Source organism: Dipteris shenzhenensis, chromosome 27 (assembly GCF_047967505.1).
Source record: "Dipteris shenzhenensis isolate YYH24624 ecotype China chromosome 27, Dip_SZ_1.0, whole genome shotgun sequence".
Lineage (NCBI taxonomy): Eukaryota > Viridiplantae > Streptophyta > Polypodiopsida > Gleicheniales > Dipteridaceae > Dipteris > Dipteris shenzhenensis.
The window spans coordinates 45053649-45061189 of record NC_141622.1 but is presented as its reverse complement, the minus strand read 5'-3'; the positions used below and the strand labels follow the sequence as shown (position 1 = coordinate 45061189).

Here is a 7541-nt window from a genome sequence, read left to right as displayed (position 1 = left end):
TCCCTATGACATGGGGAACCAGGTTGGGGTTTAGGGAGGACACTCGTGGGTGAGGGCGTGGTTGTTCCATTTAGAATTTGTTTGGAAAAAAAAGAACCAAATACGGCTAAGGAGCATGTGAAAAAAGAACCAAATATGACTAAGGAGAAGGAAATAAGCATAAGCATAAGCAATTGCATATGAGGGGAAGCATATGAGGAAAAGCATTTAAGGGAAAGTCAAGAGAAAGCATATGCTCATGCATAAGCATGAGCATAGGCAAATGCATGTGAGGGAAAGCATTTGAGGGAAAGTCAAGAGAAAGCATATGCTTATGCTTATGCATGAGCATATGAGCATATGCTCATGCATAAGCATAAGCATAGGCAAATACATATGCTTATGAAAAGCAGAGAAAAAAAAAGGAAAAAAGAGAAAGAGAGAGGGGAAAAGAGAAGGAAAAAATAGATATGAAAACAAGAAAAGAGAGGAAAAAAGAGAGATGAAAAGAAGAAAAGAGAGGAAAAAAGAGAGAAGAGAAAAGAAGAGAAAAAGAGAGGGGAAAAGAGCATAAGCATAAGAGAAGGAAAAGCATATGCATAAGAGAAAAAGAGAGAAAGCATATGCTTATGCTTATGCATGAGCATATGCATAAGAGAAAAAGAGAGAATGCTTATGCTTATGCATGAGCATATGCTCATATGCTCATGCATAAGCATAAGCATATGCTTTCTCTCTTTTTCTCTTATGCATAAGCATATGCTCATGCATAAGCATAAGCATAGGCAAATGCATATGCTTATGAAAAGAAGAGAAAAAGAGAGGAAAAAAGAGAGGGGAAAAGAGATTGAAAGAGGGGAAAAAGAAGAGGGGAAAAGAGCATAAGCATAAGAGAAGGAAAAGCATATGCATAAGAGAAAAAGAGAGAAAGCATATGCTTATACTTATGCATGAGCATATGAGCATATGCATATGCATAAGCATAAGCATAAGCATAGGCAAATGCATATGCTTATGAAAAGAAGAGAAAAAGAGAGGAAAAAAGAGAGGGGAAAAGAAGAGAAGGAAGAGGGAAAAAGAGATTGAAAGAGGGGAAAAAGAAGAGGGAAAAAGAGAATAAGCATAAGAGAAGGAAAAGCATATGCATAAGAGAAAAAGAGAAAAAGCATATGCTTATGCTTATGCATGAGCATATGAGCATATGCTCATATGCTCATGCATTTATGCATAAGCAAATGCATATGCTTATGAAAAGAATAGAAAAAAAGAGAAAAAAAGAGAGGGGAAAAGAAGAGAAGGAAGAGGGGAAAAGAGAGAGTGTTGAAGCATGTTTCTCCTTGTATTAATAAGACTATGTGCTAATTTTGATGCTTGATTTTCAGAGGTTAAGGACAAAAAACGAGATTTGGTGAAAGAAAGAAGACTCATCTCTTCTCTTTTCGGTATTTCTCTTTCTCCTCTTTCTTCTTGTTTGTAGGCTTATGCTTTCTCCTTGTTTGTAGGCTTCTCCAAACTCATCCAATCCCTTTGAAAAGTTGCTTCTTCCAACTCCTCCTTCCTCTAACTAGTTATCTGAAAAAATGGTATGTTTTCTCTTTTTGTAGGACCAGTCCACAAAACACGATTCAGGACTTTTTCAGGTAAGAAAGTGCTTCCTCTTTTTTTCTTTTGTTATTTTCGTTATTTGCGTTGGCCTACAGCTAATGCCTTAAGCGCTAGCTGCTGTGCAGTGATGAGCATAGGAACCCTCTCTTTCCCTCTCTTCTCTTATTCCCTCTTCTTCCCCTCTTTTCCTCTTTTCCTCCCTCTTTCCCCCCTCTTTCCCTCATATGCGCATGCATAAGCATAAGCATATGCTTTCTCTCTTTTTCTCTTATGCATATGTTTTTCCTTCTTTTATACTTATGCTCTTTTTCCCTCTTCTTTTTCCCCTCTTTTAATCTCTTCTCCCCTCTTCCTTCTCTTATTTTCCACTCACTTTTTTTCTCTCTTTTTCTCCTCTTTTCATAAGCATATGTATTTGCCTATGCTTACGCTTATGCATGAGCATATGCTCATATGCTCATGCATAAGCACAAGCTTATGCTTTCTCTCTTTTTCTCTTATACTCATATGCTCATGCATAAGCATAAGCATATGCTTTCTTTCTTTTTCTCTTATGCTTATGCACTTTTTCCCTCTTCCTTCTCTTATGCTTATGCATTTTTCCTCTCTTCTTTTTTCCCTCTTTCGATCTCTTTTCCCCTCTTCCTTCTCTTCTTCTTCCCTCTGCTTTTTCCCCTCTTTCAATCTCTTTCTCCCTCTTCCTTCTCTTATGCTTATGCTCTTTTCTCCTCTTCTTTTGTCCCTCTTTCAATCTCTTTTTCCCTCTTCCTTCTCTTCTTTTCCCCTCTTCTTTTTCCCCTCTTTCAATCTCTTTTTCCCATCTTTCAAACATATGCTTTCTCTCTTTTTCTCATATGCATATGTTTTTTCTTTTCTTATGCTTATGCTCTTTTCCCCTCTCCTTTTTTCCCTCTTCAAATCTCTTATGCATATGTTCTTTCTTCTCTTATGCTTACGCTTATGCATGAGCATATGTCTCCTCCTTCTCCTTCTCCTTTCTTTCTCTTCTTTTTCTCTCTCTTTTTCTTTTCTTTTCATAAGCATATGCCTATGCCTATGCTTATGCTTATGCATGAGCATATGCTCATATGCTTATGCATAAGCACAAGCATATGCTTTCTCTCTTTTTCTCTTATGCTCATATGCTCATGCATAAGCATAAGCATATGCTTTCTTTCTTTTTCTCTTATGCTTATGCTCTTTTTCCCTCTTCTTTCTCTTATGCTTATGCTCTTTTCCCTCTTCTTTTTCCCCTCTTTCAATCTCTTTTCCCCTCTTCCTTCTCTTATGCTTATGCTCTTTTCCCCTCTTCCTTCTCCTTTCCTTCCCTTCTTTTCCCTCTCTTTTTCTCTTCTTTTCATAAGCATATGCCTATGCCTATGCCTATGCTTATGCTTATGCTTATGCTTATGCATGAGCATATGCTCATATGCTTATGCATAAGCATATGCTTTCTCTCTTTTCCTCTTATGCATATGCTTTCTCTCTTTTTTCTCTTATGTATATTTGGTTCTTTTCCCCTCTTTCAATCTCTTTTTCCCTCTTCTTTCTCTTCTTTTCCCCTCTTCTTCTCTTATGCTTCTCCTTCTCTTTTCCTTCTCTTATGCTTCTCCTTCTCTTATGCATATGCTTTCCGTCTTATGCATATGCCTATTTCCTTCTCGTTAAGTTCTTTTTTCACATGCTCCTTAGCCATATTTGGTTCTTTTTTTTTTCAAACAGATTCTAAATGGAACAACCACACCCTCACCCACGGGTGTCCTCCCTAAACCCCAACTCGATTCCCCATGTTTCAGGGATTATAGACATAGCTTCGCTACTAGTTCATGTAAAAGAGAAGATTGCACAAGAGAGTGACTGGGTGAAGTACAATGTGGGGGTGCGTGCTTTTGGGTGGGATCCAAGCCAAAGGGTAGTGGAGCAAGGGTGGATGAGGAATGCATGACACAACCTACGGAATCTTCGTAGGTTGTGGAGAGACCGCCACGACTGGTGGAGCCTCAAATATGATTGTGTAAAGGACATAATGGATTGTGTGGAAGCATTCGTGGATTGTGAGTACATAATTGCTAAAGAGCATGACCGCATATCAGAAGAGGTGGAGGATGAGGTCCCCAGTGACCCGCCTAGCAGTGTGAAGGAGGAAAGTACCTCAGACAGTAACGTAGAGCAGTAGACCTCCTCCACCATTTTGGCATTTTTGGAGAATGTCTCTTTTGGAGACAAATTTTTCTTAAGCATATTTTGGAGACATATATTTTTTATATACATAATTTTGGAGACATACTTTTGATCTCTATTTTTGCTAGCCGAGAACATATGTGAGTTGCACCCTTAGAGAAGACTTCATTGTACTAACTATAGAATTGAGATATCATTCACAATAATGATGGATATAATTTTTTGCAATATATCTCCAGCTAAAAAGTTTAAATTTTTAATATAGGGAGAAACACATTGCCCCGCATGAGGCACCATGAAGAGAAATCTAGCTTAGCACAACCAACTAATACTCTAACAAAAACACACTATTGTACTATATTAAACCATGTGGCAAAAAATGATATGTTTTGTCAAATTTTGCTTCTACCGTATTGTACCTGACACATGGCTTGATGATTAGTGAGTCATGTTTTGGCCATGTAAATTCATATATAAGAACAAGTATTACACATAACAATACAACCAACGAAATGTGTGGAACTTTTGCCTAGCTACTAGCTATTTGACACAAGATTGTGGATGATAAAGAGAGATAATATTCCAAGTCAAGTTCGTAAAATTAGCCACAGTTAGGACATATAGATGTCAGTGTCATGTGGGCAAGCATTAGGCTTACAAAATATTGATGTGGCTTTCCAAACCATGGCCATGTGTTTTTTATTGGGAGGTTGACCATAATGTCCACCATCGCTATAACAATGATCAAAGTGGAAGGGAAATGAGGAATCGAATGCATCAATGATAAGGAGCTCACCAAGGGGTTGAAAATGCTCGACCATAGCTGTGTTAAATACTTCCATTTTATGGGGGTTGGATTTCATGTAACGAGAGTTACTAGCATGAGCAACAGTCATATGCAGAACAAGATCTCTAGGTGGCATGTCCCCAAATGCACTTTGCCAAAAGTTCCTAGCATGATCAATAGAATGAACGAGGGAAACCAATGAGGGGAAATGCTTACCATCATGGAGGCCACTATCAAAGATGAATGTATCTGGACGAGATGAGGAGCCATTGAAGTATGTGCGTAGATCACGATATCCTAGTTCCAAGAGGGAATCAAGGCCTAGGGCATTCTCATAGGTTTGATGGTGTCCATTGAAGACAGAGGAATTATGGACGGCTTGGTCAGGATGGCGAGGGTTGATGAAAAACTTTTCAACCGAGCGATCTAGAAAAGGGAAACTCATGTTAGCCCAACCAGGCGATGGGACGTCAAGCACAAAGACAAGGAGGTTGTGGATGAAGTCCTTCATGTTGGAGTCGCCCCATAAGAAGAGCCATTTGCCAACCAAGCAATCCCAAGCCTCCTCACTCTCCCAGATGTGGAAGGCACAATGGCCAGAGAAGACCCATCCGTTGCTTTCGAGGCGGGTGATGCACCCATAGCACCACGGTTGGGTGCATGCCTTTGAGGCAGGCATGCACAGCTGTGGTTGTATGAAGTGCGAGTCCACCGTCCCTTCCAATTCTTGCGATGCATGTCGCTACGCGTGCACTGCTTCAGCTCAGACGACACCACTCCGCTGCCTCGAATTAGATCAAGCTCCAAGCTCTTGCTGACCTTGGACCATGGCTGCACCGCCCACTCGTCTGCATCCAGTTCCAGACCATGGTAGTTGTAGAACAGCAGATTGGCAGTGAAATTATACCTTCCCGGATAGCCTCCGTCCACTTGAATGGAGACAGAGTGATCTGTGATAGGAGGCCGTGACTTCCATCGATCTCCTGTCAGATCCAGTTCGTAGAAGTCACCCCCCAAGCAACGTGCCGTTCCGTTCTCTGTCATTGATATCAGCTTGAGGGTAAACGTAGTTTCCGTGTTGAGCAGAATCGGACTCTGCTGAGCTTGGTTTGCTCGTCGAATGCAGGAAGACCCATTACTAACGTGAAGCTTGTCGTCCTCACGTGATGGCAAGGACTAGTGCCATTCAATCTCAGTTCTCGCAAAATCTGGTCCGTTACTCTTGGTGGCGACGGGGGCCGATCTTGCCACTTAGCCGGTCTTACCTGTTCGCGCGAAGGAAGGTAGAAGAAACTGCCTCCGAGCAAAAGCAGGAACAAAGCTACCGTCATCCATAAATTCGCTGCCGTATGATTTTCCAAATGCATTTTCTTCTTTCCTGGCTTATCCCCATTGCCCGGGTCGCCGCTTCTCAATGTCCTTCTTAAGACAAATAGCGTCCGCATGATTGTTCACGGCAATTCTACACGACTGGATACAGGACGGAAAATGAACTTCAGGAGGAAACAGCAATGTGGTCCTGGTTGGAGCGTTGTCCGCTCTTCGAAAAAACGAAGTTGCTGTGACAATCTATGCCCTGGAGCCTGCACGACTCAGGAACCCTCATAGCATCGAAACAAAAGGGCACGAAACTGAAGCCTGCCCAGTCACTAGTGTCTAGCATCTACATCACTAGTGCCTAGTATCTACGTTTTTACGGTACGTTCCCTCCCAATTCCTCGTGTTCTGTGTCAACGTGCAGCTCCTAGCCTCCTTCCTCAGTGCTCACTCCATTATGTCCTATTTCTTCGTGTTGTGTGTCAACGTGCAGTAACGTGCTCACAACTTATCGAAACTGAAGTCTCGATCGAGGTGGATCCGTACATTATGCGCAATAGCCAATACGTGTTTTCTGCATCTACAGTTTCGCTTCTCCAAACTCCAAAGCCAACCTACGAGTGCTCATGAGTCACTTACCTCGAGCTATCTAAGGCTTAGTGAACACGCGCCCTAAAATGCACCACCGGTGGTGGTAGGCTGGCTCAAATTTCGAGGCACAGTTGGACTGCTCATTTTTTGAAGGTGCCGTTCTGAGCACGAGTGCTCTATTTCACCTCTAGCCAATAGGAGGCCAGCATTTCAAAGTGGGAGTGGGTTAACGTGCCTTCAATGCTCCCAGAAAGGTACAGATTTCGATGGGTAGGCCAATGAGAACTTCCCACCTCTCAAGTGGAGAGCTCCTTGCAAGTACTCAGACCTCTGTCCAACCTCTATTAAATGCTCCACCAACCTCTATTAAATGCCAAAGCCTCCTTGAGCAATTTATGTGTGTGAACAAAATCTTGTTGTTCCACAAGCTTTGCATTTGTGTCTCGTGTGCATAGACACTAAGAGCTTGTTCATGCAGCTGGCTTGGTTTGAGTTTGCTAGACTACAGCTAGAGAATTGATTGCAAGTTGGGACGTTTACACTTGAGCAGAGTTTTGAGTAATGATGATTTTTGGCTTGTCCCTCTAGGTTACCGCATATGCATTCATTCATATTCTACAAAACTGAAATTAGGGAATTTCTTAAGTTTGTGCTTTTTTGGTAGCATGGGACCTGGCTTCTTTGAAGACTCGTGTTTAGGCAGGTAGCATTGTGGAATGAAAAGGAATTCTAGCTTGTCGTTGAGCCACGTGTCTAGGTAATAACCTTGGATTTACACCAATCCAAGGGTTATTGAATGTGGCAATTGCTTGTGAGAGGGGGCGATGGCCGCACTGCCTGCTTGCAATTCTATTTGAATTCAATCCCTAGCCTTCTTCTTCACGGTTACATCTGTGTTCTGCATGAAGAAGAGAATGGCAATGGCGATGCGAAGGGCTACTTCTTCTTCTTCTTCTTCTGTAACCCATCTCTTCTACTCCTCTCCCTCTCTTTGGTCATTGTCTGAGGAGGTGCGAAGTTGTTGAAGAAGAAGAAGAAGACGACGATGATGAAGAAGGCAGAGGAAGAATCAGCAGATCAT

General features: G+C 41.8%; 1 pseudogene; it reads right to left on the bottom strand.

Annotated features, from left to right (window-relative positions):
- Positions 1 to 4366: 4366 nt before the first annotated feature.
- LOC147884371 (uncharacterized) lies at positions 4367 to 5997 on the bottom strand (annotated as a pseudogene).
- Between the last annotated feature and the right edge of the window lie 1544 nt (positions 5998 to 7541).